This window comes from Jaculus jaculus, chromosome Y (genome assembly GCF_020740685.1).
Source record: "Jaculus jaculus isolate mJacJac1 chromosome Y, mJacJac1.mat.Y.cur, whole genome shotgun sequence".
NCBI lineage: Eukaryota > Metazoa > Chordata > Mammalia > Rodentia > Dipodidae > Jaculus > Jaculus jaculus.
In genome coordinates, this window is record NC_059126.1 from 6,735,194 (window position 1) to 6,756,529 (window position 21,336).

Consider the following 21,336-nt stretch of genomic DNA (forward strand, 5'->3'; position numbering starts at 1 on the left):
GTAATTATTTTTTAAAAACATAATTATTAAAATTCTAACCATAGTAAGAATGTATTGGTTCAGCATAAGCATGGCAAATTCTAGTCTCTCAAAATAACAGTAGTGATGATTCTCTTAGAAGTAATGATTCACTGTATGAATGAATGATTTATATCCTTATTGAAACATAACTGGGTGACAGTCCTCAGGCAGGCATGAAAGCACTTTATGCACTAGAATCTTGCATGTCTTCTAGCTGAACCTATATAACATATTAGATTGTAGAAATTAACCCACTGGGGTGGAGAGATGGCTTAGCAGTCAAAGTGTTTACCAGCAAAGCGAAAAGGATCCCAGTTTGACTCTCCAGGAGCAATGTAAGTTGGATGTGCAAGAGAACACACACATCTGGAGTTCATTTGCACTGGCTAGAGGCCATGGTGCACCCATTCTCCATGTCTCTCTCTGCATTCTAACTTGTGAGAGTTCAGTTAAAGATAACCTAATGAATTTAGAGATGACCTGGTAAGAGCTCATAGTAAATATATACAAGCAAAATAACAGTTAAATGTATGGTAATGTACAATTGAATGGCAAATGTTAAGCATAGGTCATAAATGCATCACAAGTTTTGTAAAGAGCCCAATTAATGTGCATGAAGGTTCATCAAAATATTTGTATGGACAAAAAGAGGGTATGGAAGGGAGCTTTTTGTTGACTATAGACTTAAATCAGAACTAATTTAAAAATACAGCTGTTTATGCTCCCCAGCAGCTTCTGTCCAGGTTAAGAGTTTTCAGTGGTGAAAAGATGATATTTGTCTATATTTAAGTAAGACCCAAGCTTGTCTTGAAGTTTAGTTCTCCAAATGGCCCAAGAAAAGTCACTAATTTCTGTCTGTTCACTTTTTCCTGTTGTGCTGTTGAGAGTAAGGTCTTCCAAACACCTATGCACTTGAACTTAAAATGAATGTCACAAACTAGTTTTTCATTATTGTGTTGTTTTTAAGGTACTGGGGACTAAGCTCAGAGCCGTATGATTACTAGGCAAATAGGTTAAAGCTGAGCTACAATTCCCATGCTTTTAAATAATTATTTTTATTTTGAGTCTCACTAATTACTTGGGTTAGTCTTGAACTCATTGTGTAACCAAGGCAGGCAGGCCTTCAACTTGTGCTACCCCTTCCTCAGTCTCCCAAGTGGCTGAGATTACAGCCCTCTGTCACCAGGGCTGATTCACATACTGTTTTTATCCTGCTGTTTTTTTTTTTTTTTTTTTTTGATTAAGTGGGATGGAGTGAATATACTGCCTAGATCAGTTAACTGGGATTCCATAACCAAATCTTGCAAATGAGCTCTTGCAGTGAGCCCCCATCTAGCTAGGCAGCTGACAGTGCTTAAGTCGGTGAGAATCCTATGCTTTCTTCAAGATGCCTCCAGTTCCTGAAGAGAGCTACAACAGCCACCAGTGTCTTTGAGACTTTTTAGCCCTTTAATTGCTGTGGCTTCTCCAGGGTAGGAAAGTGTTTCTGATGTCTATTTTGACTTGGTGGGGGTGATAGAGAACTGGTTCAGACATTTCCACTTTGTCTTCTGAACCACAATGGCTTTCAGTTCAGAGGTGAATGGCCTGATCTCTGGGACTGACATCACTTTCCAAATATACTTATTCCCATGATGTGCTAGTATCGGGAAAAGTGTCATACTGGTGGAAGGGAGTCTGCAGAACTACTGTGGTTTGGACTTCAGCCATAGAGTCTCACTCTGTGGAATCAATGTCAATACAGATCTATGTGTTTCTACAAGAGCTACTGTATTTGGTAGCTGGGGGTAGTTTGGGAATTTTTACATAGGAAAAGCTGTAGGGGATTTGTGAGGCAGAAGGGGGTAAACATGATAAAACAAATGAAGTCTAGTCATCCACTGAAAATAAACAAAGCATCCTAAGGGAGTTCAAGCCTGAGGCACACATTGTGGCCCTAATTTGTTCCACAATGAGTCGTGACTAAAATACAAACTGGTCCTTTTAAGCACAGCAGCAATACCATTTCAATGAGATTCTAACCATTTAGACTCAGATCTAAAAACAGATCACATGTGAGACTAACAATCTGCCCTACTGTCTGATTTTAGAAGCTATTTAAATGTTTAAAAAATACTTTAGTTGTGTACTACTTGAACAAGCATTTGGATACAAAGTGACCAACTATGTTGTGCTGAACAGTAGCTTCCAATCAGTTCTGGAGCCCTCGCCTTATCCAGATTTCCCCATTACCAGCTACAGCCTCCACAACTTGATTTCTTATCTGGCATCTAGCACACTATTTCCAGTCCCACCACACACAAACACGCATGTAAGTTCCTTGCTTCTTTGGATTGGCTTGAGTTTCAAAGGTGAGAAACAAGTTTTTTTGTAATGTTTTTCTTGTCACTTTTCTTTCTTCTCTGTCTACATGATTGTACCTACGTTATTTTAACTAGCACACTATGTGGTCCATACTCTGTGATTCACCTTATTCTGTGTCCTTCTACCTACTTTCTATAGGTTATATCTGTAAGATATGCTTTGAAATTGTGCAACAGGGCTAGAGATACAGCCTACTCAGTAAGATGCCTGCCTTATAAGCAAGAAGACCTGAGTTTGATCCCTAGACCGCATGGAAAAAATTTAAGTGCCAGGCAATGTAGCCTTACTAATAACTCAGGACAATGAGGCCCTTTCCCAAGCAGGTAGACAGGGTGTGTGAGGAATGACACCCAAGTTTGTCCTCAGAACACACCCTGTGAAGGTTTTTTAATGTTTTATATTTTTAATGTTCCAGTGCTTAATATTTTACAATACAAATGGTAGGAAAAGAAAAAAAAAGAGCACCAAAAAGACAGCCATCTCTCCACCACCAAATGCCACCTGTAACCAGGAGCAGTTTCACAGAAAGCTGTGACATGAATGCTGCTCTTATTAACAGCCTACCAACCTGGTGCAGGGTGGTGGTGACATACACAGATATCAATCAAAATCTATGAAAGCAGAAATCCAGATGTGACAGAGCACTCAACACTAAATAAGACTGACATCAGGCCTGCATTGACTAAGGGAACATTGTGGGAAATAGTGCAAAAAGACTGTAGGTCACACAGAAGGTATGAATACTGTGAAACACAGTTCTGCCACTGTCCCACCTGACCAGACTGAGAACCTCATGACCCCACAGTAAATATCATAATGTGACCAAGAATCTTGGCCCCTCCCGAAAACAGCAGAAGCAGGGGCAAGAGTATCAAATGGTATAATGTGAAACTGTATGTAAGATAAAATACAAAATAGAACATTATTGGCTGTATGTAGGGCTGAATGTTTGGAATTATTTTACATTTCTACCATTACCTAAGTGTCTCTCAGTAGCTCGTATTATGGAACCGTCTGATTTCCTGATATTCTACTCCAGAGTAAAGATTAAGATAAATAACTTGGGTGTTTCTGTCACAGCGGAAAAGGAAATGAAACTAAAACAAGTGGTTGTTTTATTTTCTCAAATACCAAACAATTAAGCACATAAGACATGACCAAAGGACACCCAGCCAACAGAGTGAATGATACGTGGCAAACAATAAACTTTGATGATAAAGTGACACATGAAATGCCTCTGTCATGTCTTGCTACAATTCAGGTTACCAACTCCTCATCCTGGTTGTGCTCCTGCCTCCAAATCCAAGCGCTCAATGAGCCCCATCACCATGTGCAGCATGTCAACGAAGTTGTTGATGGACCTTATCACAGGGTCTTCCGTCACCCATGTACTAAAAGGGAACAACAGAGACCATTAGAAAAGATAAGAGATCTGTGCTGGTCCATGCACAAAGCCTGGTGCTAAAAGTCAACCAACCAGTCTCCATGGTAGCACTAGTCCTGGAAACTATGTCTTGACCCTGGGCCACCCCTCCCAGTCCAGAGTCGTAGAAAACTTACACAGACAAAGCATTATCCACCACTGTGTAATTCTGCTCAGTTGGTGGTTCCTGACGCCGCCGGGCCTGGGAAATTAAGTAGCTGCGCGCTATGTCTGCCTCCTGACGAGTGTCAAAATACACTACTATAGAGCTGAGAAAAGGTATGGTTAAGGCAACAACCCGGAATGAGTTTCTCCATGTCATTGCTTCACTACACCTATGAGGAACATGTCAGAATCTACTCCTACCAACTATAGCTCAGCTCAGACCACTTGGTGATGATTCGGCTCTTTCGCTACCCCAAGCCCTGTAGCCTCTGAGGCACTGAGGAGTCCCAAACACCTTGTGATAATTAGGATCTTCCCCTACCCCAATGCCGACAGTCTTCTGAGGCATTGGGGAGTCCCAACTGTGCCAGTAAACTCACACAGGTGGTCATGCCCTGGCCACGTGGCTCTTCAAAGCCCCTCACTTTTGCCCTCAGCTCGAAAATCGGCCCCAGCCCCTCACCAACCTTCTAGTCCCTCTGCGCCATCTACTCCCCTACATGGGCTAAGGGGCTCCACAGAAAGGATACAACTCCATGGGAGGACTTCCAGCAGCTTCCGCCCCGGGTGCAGGGACAGGCGGAGCCTGCCCAGCGTGGGCAGCAGCTGCTGCGGGCCCGCCTCCCAGCCCTTGCTGGTCAGGTCGCCCCTCGTCGGGGTTGCCCGCAGCTGCCGCCATACCCGGACCCTGAGGGCCGCGCGGCTCACGGGCGCCTTCACCGCGGCCTTCACCCGCTGAAGAAGGGCCGGAGCCGCGCCGTTCTTCCGCAGCTCGGGGACCGCTCTGGCCACTCGGCTCTCCTTCTCCTTCCCCTCCTCCTCCTCCCGCGGCACCGCCTGGGCCACCTCGGGGCTCCTGCATGGCTGCTGCGGCCTTCCTCACGGAGCCTCGCTGAAGAACCGGCTCCCGCCGCGTCCGTTGAGGGAATGGGGCCGCGCTTCCGGCCACGCCCCTTTCCCCAACGTGCGTGGCACGTGAGCACAATGGCCCCCGAGAAACAGGAGCTCGGGAGCCTGGTTCCTGCCACCCGCGGGGACACCTCGGACGCCCACCCCGGCACGCATCCCGCGCACAGTCCGCCCCAGTGTCATTAGGGCAAGTTCACACTGTCAAGGTGGCTTCCCTACAACCCCACCTAGTGAAGGCCGGTGAGTGTTCTGAGCCATGGTAACCCAGGTCTTCGCCACCGTCAGACCTGCACATTTGCCCCCTGGCCCCTAGTCTCGAGACCGTCACACAGTGTCCTGTGCACTCAGCCCAACTTTAACGTGTCCCAAACCATTTACTAATTTTAACACTGACCAAAACTCCAAAGTCTCAGGCACAGTTAAGACGGGCTCGTAATGGTGAGCCATATAAAATCTTTATAAAAAGGTACAGCTGCTTGTGACGGCAGGCGCCAGTAATCCCAGTACTTGCTTGTGAAGCCTACGGACGCAGGTGTGATTCTCAAGGTGGCACGTGCATCTGGAAGTCCTTTCAGTGGCTAGGGGCCCTGGCATGCCCGTTCTCCGTCTGCATCTCCTCTCTCTGTTTCTCTCTCCCCTCTCTTCCTCGCTCTCTTCATTTCCCTCTGTCTGTAGTAAATGAAAAAATATTAATCTTTCTTTTAAAAGTTGTACTAATAAAATCCCAAGGAACCTAGTTTAATGACTTTTGAAGAGGGAAAGAAATAGATAAGTAAATAAACAAAGGCACTATCAATACTAGAAAGAACAGAATGTAGAACCAAATTTACATGACTACTGATAGTTTTATGAGCCATGGGTATAAAAATGAAGTACATTTTATGTGCCTCTATCTATAAAGAGATAGGAGAAAATTGTAAGCACTGATAATAAGAAAAATGAATTATAAAAGGATTCGTAAAAAGACATAATTTGAAACGACTAGTATATTTTTTTAAAACTCCACAAGAACTTATAAATATCGAAAATGGCTAATTAAAATAAGAACAATGGCCACATCAACAAATTTGACATAGCTAAAGACCACAGGCTAGACATCAGATACTAGGAGTTAAACTCTAATGTATATATAGAGAGAAACGGATGGCCACTAAGTAATAGTAAGAGTTATAAGTGATGACGTAGAAAGTTCAAGAACATATCTAAGTAGAGTCTCAGAAATGTAAGTGAGAGTTTCCACTAAATCAATGTAAAACATCATTTCTTGTACAAGTAAATTCATTTTTTTTTAAATTGGGTTTTAATTTTCTGTTATATTGTTTGTATTTCTGTTGTTATTTATTTTTCATTTCGTTATTTATGATATAGAAAGTAAAAGAGGCTTATATGTACAGAGAGAAAGAATGGGAATGCCAGTGCTTGTAGCTACCACAAATAAGCTGTAGAGGGATGTGCGCCTTGTGCATCTAATTTATGTGGGCACTGGGTATTTGAACCTTGGTCCCTAGGCTGTGAATGCAGATAATTTAACTGCTAAGCCATCTCTCCAGCCTTAGTATAAATAAATTTAATTTTTAAATATATATTTATTTAATTGAAAGCAGAAAGGGAGATGGAGAGAAGAGAGAAAAAACAGAAAATGGGGATTCCAGGGCATCCAGCCACTACAAACAAACTTCAGAAGCATGCACCATTTTTTTTGCATTTGGCTTTACATGGGTTCTGGGGAACCCAATCTAGGTCATTGCGCTTTGTATAAAACTACCTTAACTGCCGAGCCATCTCTCTAGCCCATTAAATTTATGTTGATAACAAAAATGAAAGTCAAGCATGATGAAATAAAGTGTTCAAAAATAATGTTGTGGGTTACAGCAAGATAGTACTAAAACTTGAGACAGCGTATGAGCAGAGGTGGCTTAAAATTTAAAGCTTAAAAATTCTCAGTTTGGAAGAAGTAGATTATTTTCAAATTACACATTCATATTTATTTTGGAAAAGATTTCCCTAGATATTTAGCACTCAAACTTAATTTGTTAATACATAAACCTGGAATTTTGAGATGAAAAATAACAGAATTTTTTTTAAGTTAATGAAAAGTGAGATGTGCAAAGAAATGAACAGTCCATGGAAAATGGGTTATATAATGTGCAGTGGCACTCCTGCACTCAGGATGCTGTTAGGAGGATCTCTGTGAGTGAGAGGCCACAATGAGACTACATAATAAAACCTGGCCTAGAGTGAGACACTACCTCAAAAAACAAACAAACAAACAAAAAAAACACGTGATAATCATAAAGCCCCAAAAAAGTTTTTGGAAATAGCCCAAGAATCACAGTAATTAAAAATAAATCTGTGCTAAAACTTCCAAGTAGCAGGAAAAGTTGCTAGACATTGTTTTAAAATACAAAATCATACTATGGAAATTGTATATGATAACTTAAACAATATTCAAATCGTAATACATCTAAAATTTAAATGTAAGAATGAAAAATTATGTCATCTTAACCACGTTTAGAGAAGCATATGAAGGTGGAAATTCCTATAAAAATCAATAAAAGGTTTCAATGCGTGTTGTGTGGTAAAACCTTTAATAACAACACTTGGGAGACAGAAATAGGAGGATAACTGTGAGTTAAAGGCCAGTCTGGGACTACAGAGTAAGTTAAATGTCAGCCTGGGTAGAGTGAGACCCTACATCAAAAAAATCTATAGGGCTGGAGAGATGGCTTAGCAGTTAAGTGCTCGCCTGTGAAGCCTAAGGACCCCGGTTCGAGGCTCACTTCCCGAGGTCCCACGTTAGCCAGATGCACAAGGGGGGGACATGTGTCTGGAGTTCGTTTGCAGAGGCTGGAAGCCCTCGCGTTCCCATTCTCTCTCTCTCTCCCTCTATCTGTCTTTCTCTTTGTGTCTATCGCTCTCAAATAATAATAATAAAAAAATCTATAAAAGGATCCAGGCATGGTGGTACATACCTTTAGTCCCAGTGCTAAGGAGTCAGGAGGCAGAGGTAAAAGGATCTCACCATCAAGGCCACCTAGAGATTACATAGTGAATTCCAGGTCAGCAGGAGCTACAAGGAGACCCTACCTCAATAAATAAATAAATTAATTAATAAATAAATTAATTAGTTAATTAATTCTGCAAAGGGATGGAGGGATGGTTTAGCTAGTAAGGTGTTTGCCTGCAAAACCAAAAGACCCTGATTTGATTTGCCAGGACTCACATTAGCCAAATGCACAGGAGGCACATGTGTTTGGAGTTCATTTGCAGTGGCTGGAGGCCCTGGCCAGCACCTGCCTCCCCCAACCTCGTCTTTCTCATTCAAATAAATAAACAAAAATTTAAATATCCAAGAAACAAAATTTTTAAAAAATGGTCTCAAACTCTTTGCCAACTATGTATCTGAGAGGGGAGGATTGTGTGGAATCTTTTATTTTAATAAGAAAAAACATCGAAAAATTACACACTAGATTAAACAAAGCATCCAATCAATAAGTGGGCAAACTAATTGGACAGATAGGTTCTCAAATAATGAAATACATATGGCCAATAAGATCTGGGTGTGGTGGCACATGATTTTAATTCCAGCCGTTGGGAGGCAGAGGCAGGAGGATCACTGTGAGTTCAAAGCCACCATGAGAATACAGAATCAGTTCAGATGAACTGTGCTATGCTGAGACCCGACCTCAAAAACAAAGAAACAAATAAACAAGCCAATATATTAAAAATATTCAATATATTTAGCCATCAGGGAAATGCAAATTAAAACCTCATTGAGATTTTATATCACCCTAGTCAGAATGGATATATATATTTTATAAATTTCCATTTATTTGCACATGTGACCATAGCAGGGTCTTTCTACTACAAATGAGAAGTGCCCATGCAGTTTTATTTGGAGCCTACAAAATTGAACCTGGACCAGCAGACTTTGCAAGCAAGTGCATTTAACCACTGAGCAATCTCCCCAGTCCCTAGAATAGAGAATATTAAGAAAACAAATTACAACAAATGTTGGTAAGTATATGAGGAAAAGAAAACCTTATATGCTGCTGGTGAGAATGTAAACTAGTGAAGATACTACGGAGGGTCCTCAGAACACTGAAAATGGAAGGACTAATTTAAGCTTTCCAATTTTTTCCCTAATAATACTCAACATTTATTACCTAATATTTTGCCTTCCTAAGAAATACTCCAGACTTCCACATCATGCTCACACATGCCAGAGGAATTTCCTCCTGCTGAGGGCAAGGGGATCTGACCTATTTAGATGAGTCCTTTCAAAGCCAATTTCAAGGTCAGAAACAGAAGCCTGAGAAACTCAGTTTGGGCTACAGTATTCTTCTGACTTAAGGAGAGCAAATACTCATGTTACAGATTGCTTATAGAAGCCACACAGAAAAGAACTGTTTATTCAGCTGTCTCCAACCAACAGCTGGCAACAGCTCTATAACTATAAAGAGATAAATTGTGTGTGTGGGGGGGGAGTGATGGAAATAAACACACTGAAGGGAGAAGAGTAATTCCTCAAATGAAAATCATAGCCCTGAGCAGAAGCTTTATCTAACCTATACTCAACCTGAACACAATTATGGTTTTCTGCCACACAGCATTAAGAAAGGAATGTCAGCTTGATGTTATAGGCAAATATCAGATCAGGGAAACAAACAAATGAAAGTTTGTTCTTAAAAGCACTTATATGTGAGAGCAGAGAGCTAGGGACCTGGCTCAGCCAGTGAGGGCATTTGCTGTGCAAGTGGAAGCACCCCACAGGGGGTCTGATGGGGCCAGGGCTGATTCTCTAGGACCCACATGAAGAGCTGGTAAAGCGCCTTGTGTGGCCAGGCATGTCTGCAACCTGAGGACTGTGGGAGCAGGGGTCAGAGAAATGCCACAGCTGACTGGTCAGCCAGTCTGAGGGAAAACTGCTGTTCCAGGTTCAGAAATTCAGTCTCAAGGAAGCTTGTGGCTGAGAGATACAGAAATTGCCCTCTGGCCTCCACATGCACATACACAGGGCACATGTTTCAGCACACACACACCTTCCCTGTCAGGTCTACAACATACACATACTACACTTCACACATACCACACCATACACACACTACACTCTACACACACCATACCCCCTACCCACACACAAACTTTTAAGTATTTTTATTTATTTATTTGACACAGAGAAAAAGAGGCAGATGGAGAGAGAGAATGGACAAATCAGGGCCCAGAGCCACTACAAATGAACTCCAGATACATGTGACCCCTTGTAGTTAGATGGGTCATGGGGAATGGAGTCTGACCTCTAGGTCCTAAGGCTTCAATGGCAAGCCTTTAACTGCTTAGCCATCTCTCTAGCCCTTCACACACACGATTCTTAAAAACACTAGTTAACTAGAAAAGCATTTGCAGGAAGCTTAGGCTGGTGTTGGCTATCAGGTATAGTCAGAGCAAGTGGGTCAGAATTTTTTTGTGGCTGATTATCAAGGAAGTGACAAACATTGTTAGGTAATAAACATGAAAAGGGGCAGGATAGATGACTTAGTGCTTAAGGCACTTGCATGCAAAGCCTCAGGACCTTGGTTTGATCCCTCAGAACCCAGGTAATCCGGATGTACGTACGTGGTGATACATGTGTCTGTAGTTCTCTTGCAGTGGCTACAGGACCTGGTGTGCCCATTCTCTCTCTCTCTTCCTTGCCCTCACTCCCTCCCACCCTCCCTCTGCCTCCCCCTCTCTCTCATAAATAAATACATATTAAATAAATGATTAAAAATACTTTGAAGAAATAAAGGGAATAAAGAATTTGTGAGGGCCTACTATGTGACCCCCAATATATGACACTCTTTCAATTAATCCTCATAACAACTTTGACACAGGATGTTTAGCTCCACTTTTACTCACTAAGCAAACTATGCTGAGAGTTAAAATAACTGATGTCTCATAATTTTAACATGGCAGGGTAAGGGTTGCCAAGCAATTCTTTCTCTGAACTCAGAGGTCCTTCTAGAATATAGTCAGGCTTACTGATTAATCAAAAATGCCTAAAACACAAATGATATTCAAGAAAGGTGAATACAAAGAGAGGATGTGCGAAAAGTACTCTCTCTTCTACTCTAGGGAGTAGGAGAACATATTGTAATTCACACTTGGAATAGAACTAACTTAAGGAAACCTGTCACAGGAATGTGCACCACAATGAATTTTGTATTTGTAAAAAATATCACCTTGATTTATAAATCAGTTTGCTCTTTAATTCCTTTCCTCTTAATGTTGGATGTTGGTCAAATCACATGATTAATCACAGCAGTGAAGATAGAACTAGCAATTCAAAATGTTAATTGTAGAACTGTAGGTACCCTTACATACCATTCTGCTCTACAATAAACTATATAAATTCCAATGACTTGTCGGTTTCTTGTCATTTTCCTCTTGAAACCTTTACAAATATACTAGCAAATAACTGTTCATTGCAAAAACTCAATGCTCTTCCTAAACCTACAGATGAATATGTAATCCATTATCATTAATAGTTCCAAAGTCCCACCATAACATATGTCTGATATTTCTAATTTTCCAAATTAAAATCCAAAATAAGCAAAGGAGAGGTAATTAAGACCAAGGCATAACTTTTTTATTAAAAAAACATAAAAATCATAGAGAAACTACTGAAACAAGTGCTGATGAGATCAATAAAATTCATCTTCTCAGGGACTCATTACAAAAAGGGAATAAAAGCACAAATTATCACTATCAGTGATGTGAAAGATTCAATATAACCTTTATAATGGGTTAAATAATCATTTGAGAATGTCGAAAACAAATTTCAAAAAGGTCACTCAAAAAGAAATAAATAATTAAAGTGGCCCTATATCTACTAAGGATATTGAGTTTATACTTTAAAACACTGTCCTACAGAGATAACTCTCTAGATCTGGATGGCTTTCCTGATGAATTATACAAATAATTAAAGAAAACTAATACAAAATCATTCACAAAAGTAAAGAAGAAGGAAACTTTCCTAGAGGATATTGAAGTAATAATTGTTCTGTATCACAAATGAGAGAGAATATGACAAAGAGAGAAAAAAAGAATGGGAGAGGAAGGAAAGTAAAGGGAGGGAAAAGATGAGGAGAAGAGAAGAATCATGGTCACAAATACTTTTGTTTGTTGGTTGGTGTTTGAAAGGTAGCGTTTCCCTCTGTCCCCGACTAACTGAGAATCCACTACGTAGTCTTAAGGTGGTCTCAAACTCAAAATGATCCCCCTACCTCTACCTCTAAATTGCTAGGATTAAAGGCCTGTGCCCATGATTGGCACAGATACATATCTTTAATCATACTTTTATGAAATTAAATTAATAACAATAAAAGAGATCATATCTAATAGCTTGTGGAATCATCTCCAAAATATGAGGTCAATTTGACATTTGTATATCAGGCAATGTAATTTATTCTATCCATATGATCACTAAATAACTCAGGAAGAAGTTTTAACAAATAAAAATGCATGTCCATACCAAGTATGTTTCTTAGCATTCATACCAAGTGTATGAAAATGTCCTAAATAGGAATAAGGGCATCTTAGAAAACCCACAACTGACATCACTAGTAAGACTGAATGCTTTGGTCCAACACTAATAAAAAGACAAGGATGGGTAATCTTACAACTTCCATGCCACACTAATCCAGGGAGGTTGCTATTTGTCATAAGACATTACAGTGTATTAATATTCAGAAATAAAAAGGATGAAATGACAGTGTTCAAAACATGGGTAAATATCAGAATAATTATGATCAGTACAAAAGAACTGGGTAGAAAGTGAAATGACTGCTGCATGATTGCATTGAAAGAAACTAGAAAATAGGGCTGGAGAGATGGCATAGCGGTTAAGCGCTTGCCTGTGAAGCCTAAGGACCCCGGTTCGAGGCTCTGTTCCCCAGATCCCACGTTAGCCAGATGCACAAGGGGCACACGCGTCTGGAGTTCGTTTGCAGAGGCTGGAAGCCCTGGCGTGCCCATTCTCTCTCTCTCCCTCTATCTGTCTTTCTCTCTGTCTGTTGCTCTCAATTAAATAAAATAAAAAATAAATAAATAAATAAATAAATAAATAAATAAATAAATAAATAAAAGAAACTAGAAAATAGAGAGGCTTCCCTGCATAAGGGTTCCAAACAAGGAAACATAAAAGAAAACAGGAGACAATTTTTGTGGGTAATGGAAATGTTCGTTATCTTCATATTGATGACAATCTCATACCTCTCAAATTTGTCAAAACTTAATTGATAGTGCAATTTAAAGGATAGCTTTGGGGCTGGAGAGATGGCTCAGCTGTTAATGTGTTTGCCTATGGTGGAGCAGAGCCTGATAACCCAAGTTCAACTCTCCAGTGTTCACATAAATCCAGACGCCCGAAGAGCTACTATGTGACTGGAATTCCTTTGAAGCAGGTAGAGGCCCTGATATGCCCATTCTCTCTCTCTCTCTCTTTCTCTCTTTCTCCCTCTCTCTCTCTTTTCTCTGTCACTCTGTACTTGCAAATGAATAATCGGAAAAAAAAAATTAATCTTATTTTACTTTTTCTCAATTTTTAAAAACATTTTCCATGATTATAAAAAATATCCCGATAATACCCTCCCTCCCCCACTTTACCCCTTTGAAATTCCATTCTCCATCATACCCCCTCCCCATCTCAATAAGTCTCTCTCTTATTTTGATGTCATGATGTTTCCTTCTCTTTTGGTGGTCTTGTGTAGGTAGTGTCAGGCATTATGAGGTCATGGATATCCAGGCCATTTTATGTCTGGAGGGAGCACATTGTAAGGAGTCCTACCCTTCCTTTGGCTCTTACATTCTTTTCACCACCTCTTCAGCATTAGACCCTGAGCCTTGGAATATGTGATCGAGATGTTACTCAATATTCCAGTCACTTCTTTCCAGCACCATGTTACCTTCTGAGTCATCTCAAGGTCACTGCCATCTGAAAAGATAAGATTCTCTACCCAAAGTGAGAGAGGCATATTGCTGAAAATATTTTTTAAAAGTATAGGATATAGGATAGTTATGTTCTTATGTATAATTCCTAGTAGAATTGTACCTCAATTGAGAAATAATTGTTTATACTTAGAAAAATAGAAGATAAATGAACTAACTTCTTGTCTTTGTCTGGGATGCATAATGATAGATAGATACATAGATGGATACATTGACTGATAGAGAGATAGATAGGTAGATGATAGATAGATAATAGACAGATAGTTGATAGACAGACAGACAGATACTTTCCCACAGTCCACCAGGATGACAGCATCCACAGGTCTAGATTCCACAGAAAGGATTTATTACTTCCTGAAATTACACCCTGCAGATTTCCTATCACAGCTTCTCTGACTTATTATTTTTTACTTAATGTTCACTACTGTATCTTCTTTTCTGTGTTCTTAGTTTGAGATTAGCATATTCCTCCAGCTTCTCCATCCTAGCCAGTAGTCTCAAGTGTAGGTTAAAAACAAACAAATGGCCCTAGAAGCCTAATATAGTTCTTACAATAAAAGCAAGCCAGAAATTTCTTCCAAGAGGTTCTGTAATAAGAAATCTGTGGGGAAAACAAAAGTCTTAAATCATCTCAATAGATGCAGCAACCATGAAAATATCTTTCTGTTGAACCGACCAATAGAAAGACAGCTTCTTCAGGGAAACAGCCTGAGTGGCTCTCCATTGCCCAGTAAGGTTCAATGTAGACTGAAAGATCATTCTGGTATGTTACTTTTGCATGGCATAGAGCTAGGTTGTGTTATAAGAGCTCACTTTGAAATTAATTTTTTCTTCTAATGTATTTTTGATAATTTTTCCTCTAATTTTTTATCTTAGTTTTACTTGACACATAACATGAAAATGGGATATAGTGTTGTATATATACTCTAGCTTATTTCACTCAACAGAATGTCCACCAGTGACATTTATGTTGTCACAAATAATAAATAATAGAATTCCATTCTTTGTGAGGGTGAAGTATATATGTATATATGTTTATATGTATGTATGTATATATGTGTATGTGTATGTGTGTGTGTGTGTATACACACACACACACACACACACATACACACACATACATATATATATATATATGAATATATGTATTTATGTATACTTCACCCACACAAAGAATGGAATGATTGACATACAGAATGGTAAAAATTTAAATTAGAGTAAAAGTAATAAGAAGTAAAAATTAGTGGAACTATAAATGACAAATATATAAAACACCCACTAACCAAAAAAAACCTACCTTCCTAAACACCAACATAATTTTTTGTTTTCGTTTTTATTTTTATTTATTTATTTGACAGCAAAAGTCAGAGAAACTGGATGATAGAGAGAGTGAGAGAGGGAAAGGACATGCCAGGGTCTCCAGCCACTGCCAACAAACTCCAGATTCATGTGCCTCCTTGTGCATCTGACTTATGTGGGTCCTGTGGAAAGGAGCCTCAAATCAGGGTCCTATAGGCTTCTCAGGGAAATGCTTAACTGCTAAGCCATCTCTCCAGCCTGACCAATATAATTTTTAAAAAGCAAGAAATGCCAAATAAAGACAATAACCACTACATACAATAATTTTTCTTTAATAGATGAATTAAACCCACTCACATTTATTGATATGGTTAATTCCTGTGATTTTTAACCCTTTTCTTTTATATGGTTTATTTGCTTACTGTCTTTATTTGGTGTTTTTTGGACTATCCTTTGTTTTGAGTTTCTTGGAAGTGTCACTTCTCTACAGCACCCTTGGCATGGTGTTCTTGAGAAACATGACGGCTAACTAATGTGATCATTTCTTTAGATGAGGGTGGGGGAAGGACCTGTTAATCCTCAGGATACAGAAAATCAGGATTTTCTGTATCTTCTAAGACATGGATCACAATTCGTCTTCAAAATTCCTAGCCATGGCATTCAGTAAGGATAAATGACTTTTCTCTTATGCATAGAAATAGTTTTTACACTACAGTTTTAAACTGTTTATAATGTATAAACTGTTTATAATGTTATAATGATTTTACAATGGCCTTTCTTTGTCTGCAGACCACTTTACTTTATGTGCTGACCCTTTGTACTATTTTTCTTATTTTCAACTTTTTTGCTGCTTCTCCAACCTCAATTCCTAAGATCAGATTTGTATTTAAGTCCGTTCTCTCTTGATCCCTTCAAGTTACATATTAAGTTTGTTTTCGAGCCTAGTCATAGTTTATTATATTCTTTCCATTTCCTTTAGACTTTCTCATCTTTAGCATGTGTATGTAGAGGAAGCTCATGTGTGTTTGTATTTGTGTACATGTACATACATGTGACTGCATGTGGAGGGCAGAGCTGCATGTGTTTTAAACTCACTTTTTAAATTATTATTTTTTTCTTTTTTTATTAATTAGTTCTGTAGTGAGTGAATACAGTCAATTTGGGTCCATTATTATACTCATCCATGACTTACCTCACAGTTATGGGTAGGATAAATGTCTCTGTATATCTTGCTCCAACACATGGCTCTGACATTCTTTCTGCCCCCTCTTCTGCAAAATTTCCTTGAGCTGTGTTGGGTTCATTTTTGGTCTGCTTCAGTGATGAGGTGTTGGGGGGTCTCTGGGTCTATGGATCTCTGATTTGGTAGGAGTTGATTTTTCTCTGGGTTGATCTCCTTCCCCCTTGTGCTGGTACCTGGGTCACCAAGAAAACAGCACCCTTCCTTGTTTTGCCAATTGTTCTTAGTTTCAGCCAGGGCACTTTCAAGGTATGATGGGTAGCTCTCTCCTTGGGATTTATATCTATCTGAAAAAGAGAGGCAGATTCTCCAACAGAGGGTATGTTTTCTCCAGACAAATGAGATAACCCTTACTTTTTTATAGAGAATTTAATATGTGTAGGCCCTCTTGATTGGTGGTAGTTTTGATAACTGAGAGCAGGCTTATGTTTGGATATGGTTCTTACTTGTTTTCCAGCTCCAAGTAAGGGTCCCATACCATTGAGGGGATCACAGTTAGCTCAATCAGGAGCAGTTGGTATCCCACCATGGCTGTGTGCCACTATTGCACTTATGTGAGCACCATGACAGGTTATTTGCTGCTAAGTCGATTACACCATGAATTGCTTGGACAGATATTTGCCATTTTCTCCCCATCACCCAAGTAGCACCTTCTGGCACTAGACACACTGACTGTTTGGGGACTGACTCATCCAACTTCCAGCCATGCCATTCCATTTTACGTGTCAACCACATAGGGTGTCTTCAGCAGCAGGATCTTACCACTAAATGTTGGTGGGTCACCAAGTACTCTGACAGAAATCTTTCTTTCTTTTAGGAAACCTTATAGGTCTCTCTGATCAAAAGCTGATTTTGTATGATAACCACATGCTGGTACTGGGAGTTACAGGTCAGAGCCCACTAAGAAAAGGAAGAAAAAGATAACAAATATAAAAGAGTTAGAGAGAAGAGAGAGAGAGAGGTGGGGGAGAGATGGAGAGAAGCTGTACAAGATTAAGGTCAGTCTTCATCATACCCTCTCCAGTGTCTTGTGGCTCAGATGTTCCCTCTAAGGGCCTTATGAAGGTTCATCTATTTGGTCTGCCTTTTAGGAGGTAGGATTTTATGGTACCATTCCCGTTGGGGTTGAGATTTGTGTTTCCCACCCCCTCTGTTGCCCTCCCTCCCTCCTCACCCATCCTATAGACTAGTCCATGAGATGCTTGCTGAGTATGTAAGACATCTTGGGTAGATTCAGGCTAGGTAGTATAATGAGATTTTTTTTTCTGTGATAGGGTAAGTGCACGGAGAATGATCTGTTACAGGTTCAATCATTTTTCCTCAAATTTCATTGTGTCATTTTTTTCTTACTGCTGTAGAATTCCATTGTGCAGATATACCACAGCTTAGTTATCCATTCTTCTAGTGATGGACATCTGGGTTGATTCTAGCTCTTAGCTATTATGAATTGAGCCGCTACAAACATGGTTGAGCAAATCTCTTTGACCTGTGGTTTGATACTTGTTGGTTATCTAACTGACAGGCCTAATCTCTAGAATCCATAAAGAACTCAGAAATCTAAACAGTAAAAAGTCAAACACTCCACTCACAAAATGGGGCAAAGGGCTGTACAGGCAGTTCACAGAGGTAGAAATACAAATGGCAAACTAACCCTTAAGACAGGATGTCCCCTCTCACCTTTACTCTTCAATATAGTACTGGAAGCCCTCGCTCAAGCAATAAGACAGGAGAAGGAAATAAAAGGGATACAATTTGGAAAGGAAGAAGTTAAGCTACCTCAATTCACTGATGACATGACTATATATGTAAGAGACCTGAGATACTCCATCCTAAAGCTCCTGAAGGTGATTAATTCCTATTGCAAAGTTGCAGGATACAAAATCAATGCACAAAAATCAGTAGCCTTTCTATATGCAAATGACAAAGATACAGAGAAAGAATTAAGGGACATGGACCCATTTTCAATAGCAACAATGAAAATAAAATACCTTGTAATAACCAATGAAGTGAAAGATCTTTAGAATGAAAACATAAAAACACTCAAAAAAGAATTTGAGGAGGACTTGAGAAAATGGAAAGATCTCCCATGCTCCTGGAAAGACAGAATCAACATTGTGAGGATGGCAATCCTACCAAAGGCATTATGAAGATTTAATGCAATTCCACTGAAAATCCCAACAGTGTTTTTCACATAGATAGAAAAAAAAGATCTTAAATTACTATTATTATTATTTTTTGAGAAAGGGACTTTCACTGAATCTGGCACTTGCTGACTCAGCTACAATAGCCATCCATCAAGTCCTGGGATCCTCCTATTTCTACCTCCAAGCTGGGATGCTGGGATCACACATGCACAGCTCTAAGGTTTTCATGTGGGTGGTGGGAATTCCAACTCAGGTGCTCATGTTCGTGTTGCAAGCAGTTTACTGACTGAGCCACCTCCACCATCTCTGGTTATTTGCTTTATTTATTTACATTTACAATTCTCAGCTACAAGTATTAATAATAACTTCAAAGGCTATTTTAGATTATTTCAAGTTGAAGGTATATACTATTTTCTTTTAGCACATTATTGATTTTTGAAGACTCTTGATAGCTGAAATATTATATTAGTATTTTCTGTTATCTTTTGCCAGTAGCTCTGCATGGAGTCAGTTTTGTTTCTTGATTTCAGAAGAATCAGAGAGGAAGCAAGAGAGAAAGACTGAGAGTAAATGATAATTGGACCACCAGGGCCTTTAGACATTAAAAACAAACAACCAATGTATGTGCCAATTTATGCTATCAGGATTAAAGTGGGTACTAGGGACTTGAACATGGATAGTTAGGCTTTGCAGCCCCTCTAAGTTATTTTTTAAACAATGGTGAACTATTTGAACGACAAGTTAAGCATATATATTTATGAGGATATCTTTATGTTGCTAAGAAAACATTTTTCTTAGAAATACCAAGAGGAGTTGATTACTCTGCATCAATGCCTATACTTTCACATTATCACAACATTCTGTTTCCAAAGTGCTTATCAGTACAAGTTACTGCTTCATAAGATGCATTAAATGCAAAAACTTAAAAATAGAGGCTGGGAGATGTCTCTGTGGTTAAAGACACCTGCTTGCACATCTAGCCAGCCCTGGTTCAATTCTCACATAAAATACCCACATGAAGCCAAATACACAAACAGTTCATTTGCAGTGGCATGAAGCCTTGGAGTACCCATGACTGCTATCACCTCTCTTTTCTGCTTAAAAGTAAGTGAATATGTGTTTATTCATTTAAAACAAATTTAACTGTAAACCTAAGAGATTCTCATCCTTGAGTGGAGAGTAGGCCTTTGTGGGTGAGTCCGTTGCACTCAACGCTGTGTATATGAACATATATGCTCATGCATGCACATGATAAACATCTTGAAAAAAACACATAGAGCATAAGACAAAAGGTTAACTCTAGGTGTGTGTAGTACTTTGTAGGCGATATCTCATGGGAATGGCTTCTAGAATGGAATTACTGAAATGAGAACACATGAGTAACATGTGTATGATTGTGACTTAGGTCAGGTTTCCTAACCCACTTACATCTCTACTAGGCAGGCAGTGCAGAGGACCTGAGTTGCTCAACACTCACCATGTCTGTGTGCTACAAACCCCTATTCCTTTCCAACCCATCTCCCATCCTCTGGGTGTGTGGTGCTATGCTTCTCCCACAGTCCCCTTCCTGATCTAATACCTCCTTTGGCCTGTAACGTGTGGAAGTCTTGTTAGAAATACACCATGGGTATTTTCATTCTTCTGAATCCAACAGAGTGTCTCACTATTTTAAAAGAAATCTAAATCTGCTTCAAAAGTAGACAAAGAATTTTGCAAGAATTCAGGTACTTTGTGAATATGTCGCTTGTGATGTGTCATCTCAGATGGGACTCCACTTGGAAAGGAACAGCTTTCCTCTTTGTCTTATATTGCTAAGACAGTTAAGAGGTAAGAAGGCCACCCCAAAGTGCAAGCAAGGAATTTTATTGAGGCTATAGGGGACATTCTGTTTTTTCTCCTTTGCCCTTAAAACCTCACCTGAGGATGTGAATAGGTGCCTCTGGTCTTATCACTTTCTTTCTTAGAAGAGAAAGGAATGTAGAGGGATTGATCCCTTTCTCAGACAACCTGATCTTCTTCCTGGAAACTTGGTGTCTAGGCTGAAGCACTCAGAAAAATCTCTTAAGAGACCCCAGACATCAAAATAAAAGAGAGACCAGTTGAGAGGGGAGGAGATATGATGGAGACTGGATTGGTGAAGGGGAAAGTTGGAGAGGGGAGAGAATTATCATGATTTATCATTTATAATTATGGAATTTATCAATAAAAAATATTTTAAAATACTATAGTGTTAGTCTGGAGGAGAGATTTTTCCATTTCCAGGAAACCCTTTCTGCTTTATAGGAACTATGTATCAATTTCTTCTCTTAAAGTCTGTAAACCTATTTCTCTGTAAGTTCTATAAGAAAGTCTTTTTAAATTTTATCCTCTGGTCTGTGTGTTTCATGTGTTGAAATCCATAAGATATAAATCTGGAAGGGCACTAATTCAGGGGAAGTTTTGTGTGACCATTAGTATCCAGCACCCTAGCTCCTGAGTTCTTGCCACCCGAGAGCCTAGAAATGCTTTGGTTGACATTTAATTCCCATAGTGTGGCCATCTAAGAACAGCTACAACATCATCCTATTGTCTGGGGACCAAACCTTTGTGTAAGCATTCAGTTACTAAACTGTATTGGATTCATTTACCTAACCAGACTTCTTGGGCTGTAACTCCTTGGCCGGTAGGAAAACATGAATCACTGTCTATTCTCCACCAAGGAGAGGATAAGTAAGGGCTGAAGAGATGACTCAGAAATGAAGTGTGCTTCCTGTGCAACCCGAGGGACTAAGTGAGGCCTGAAA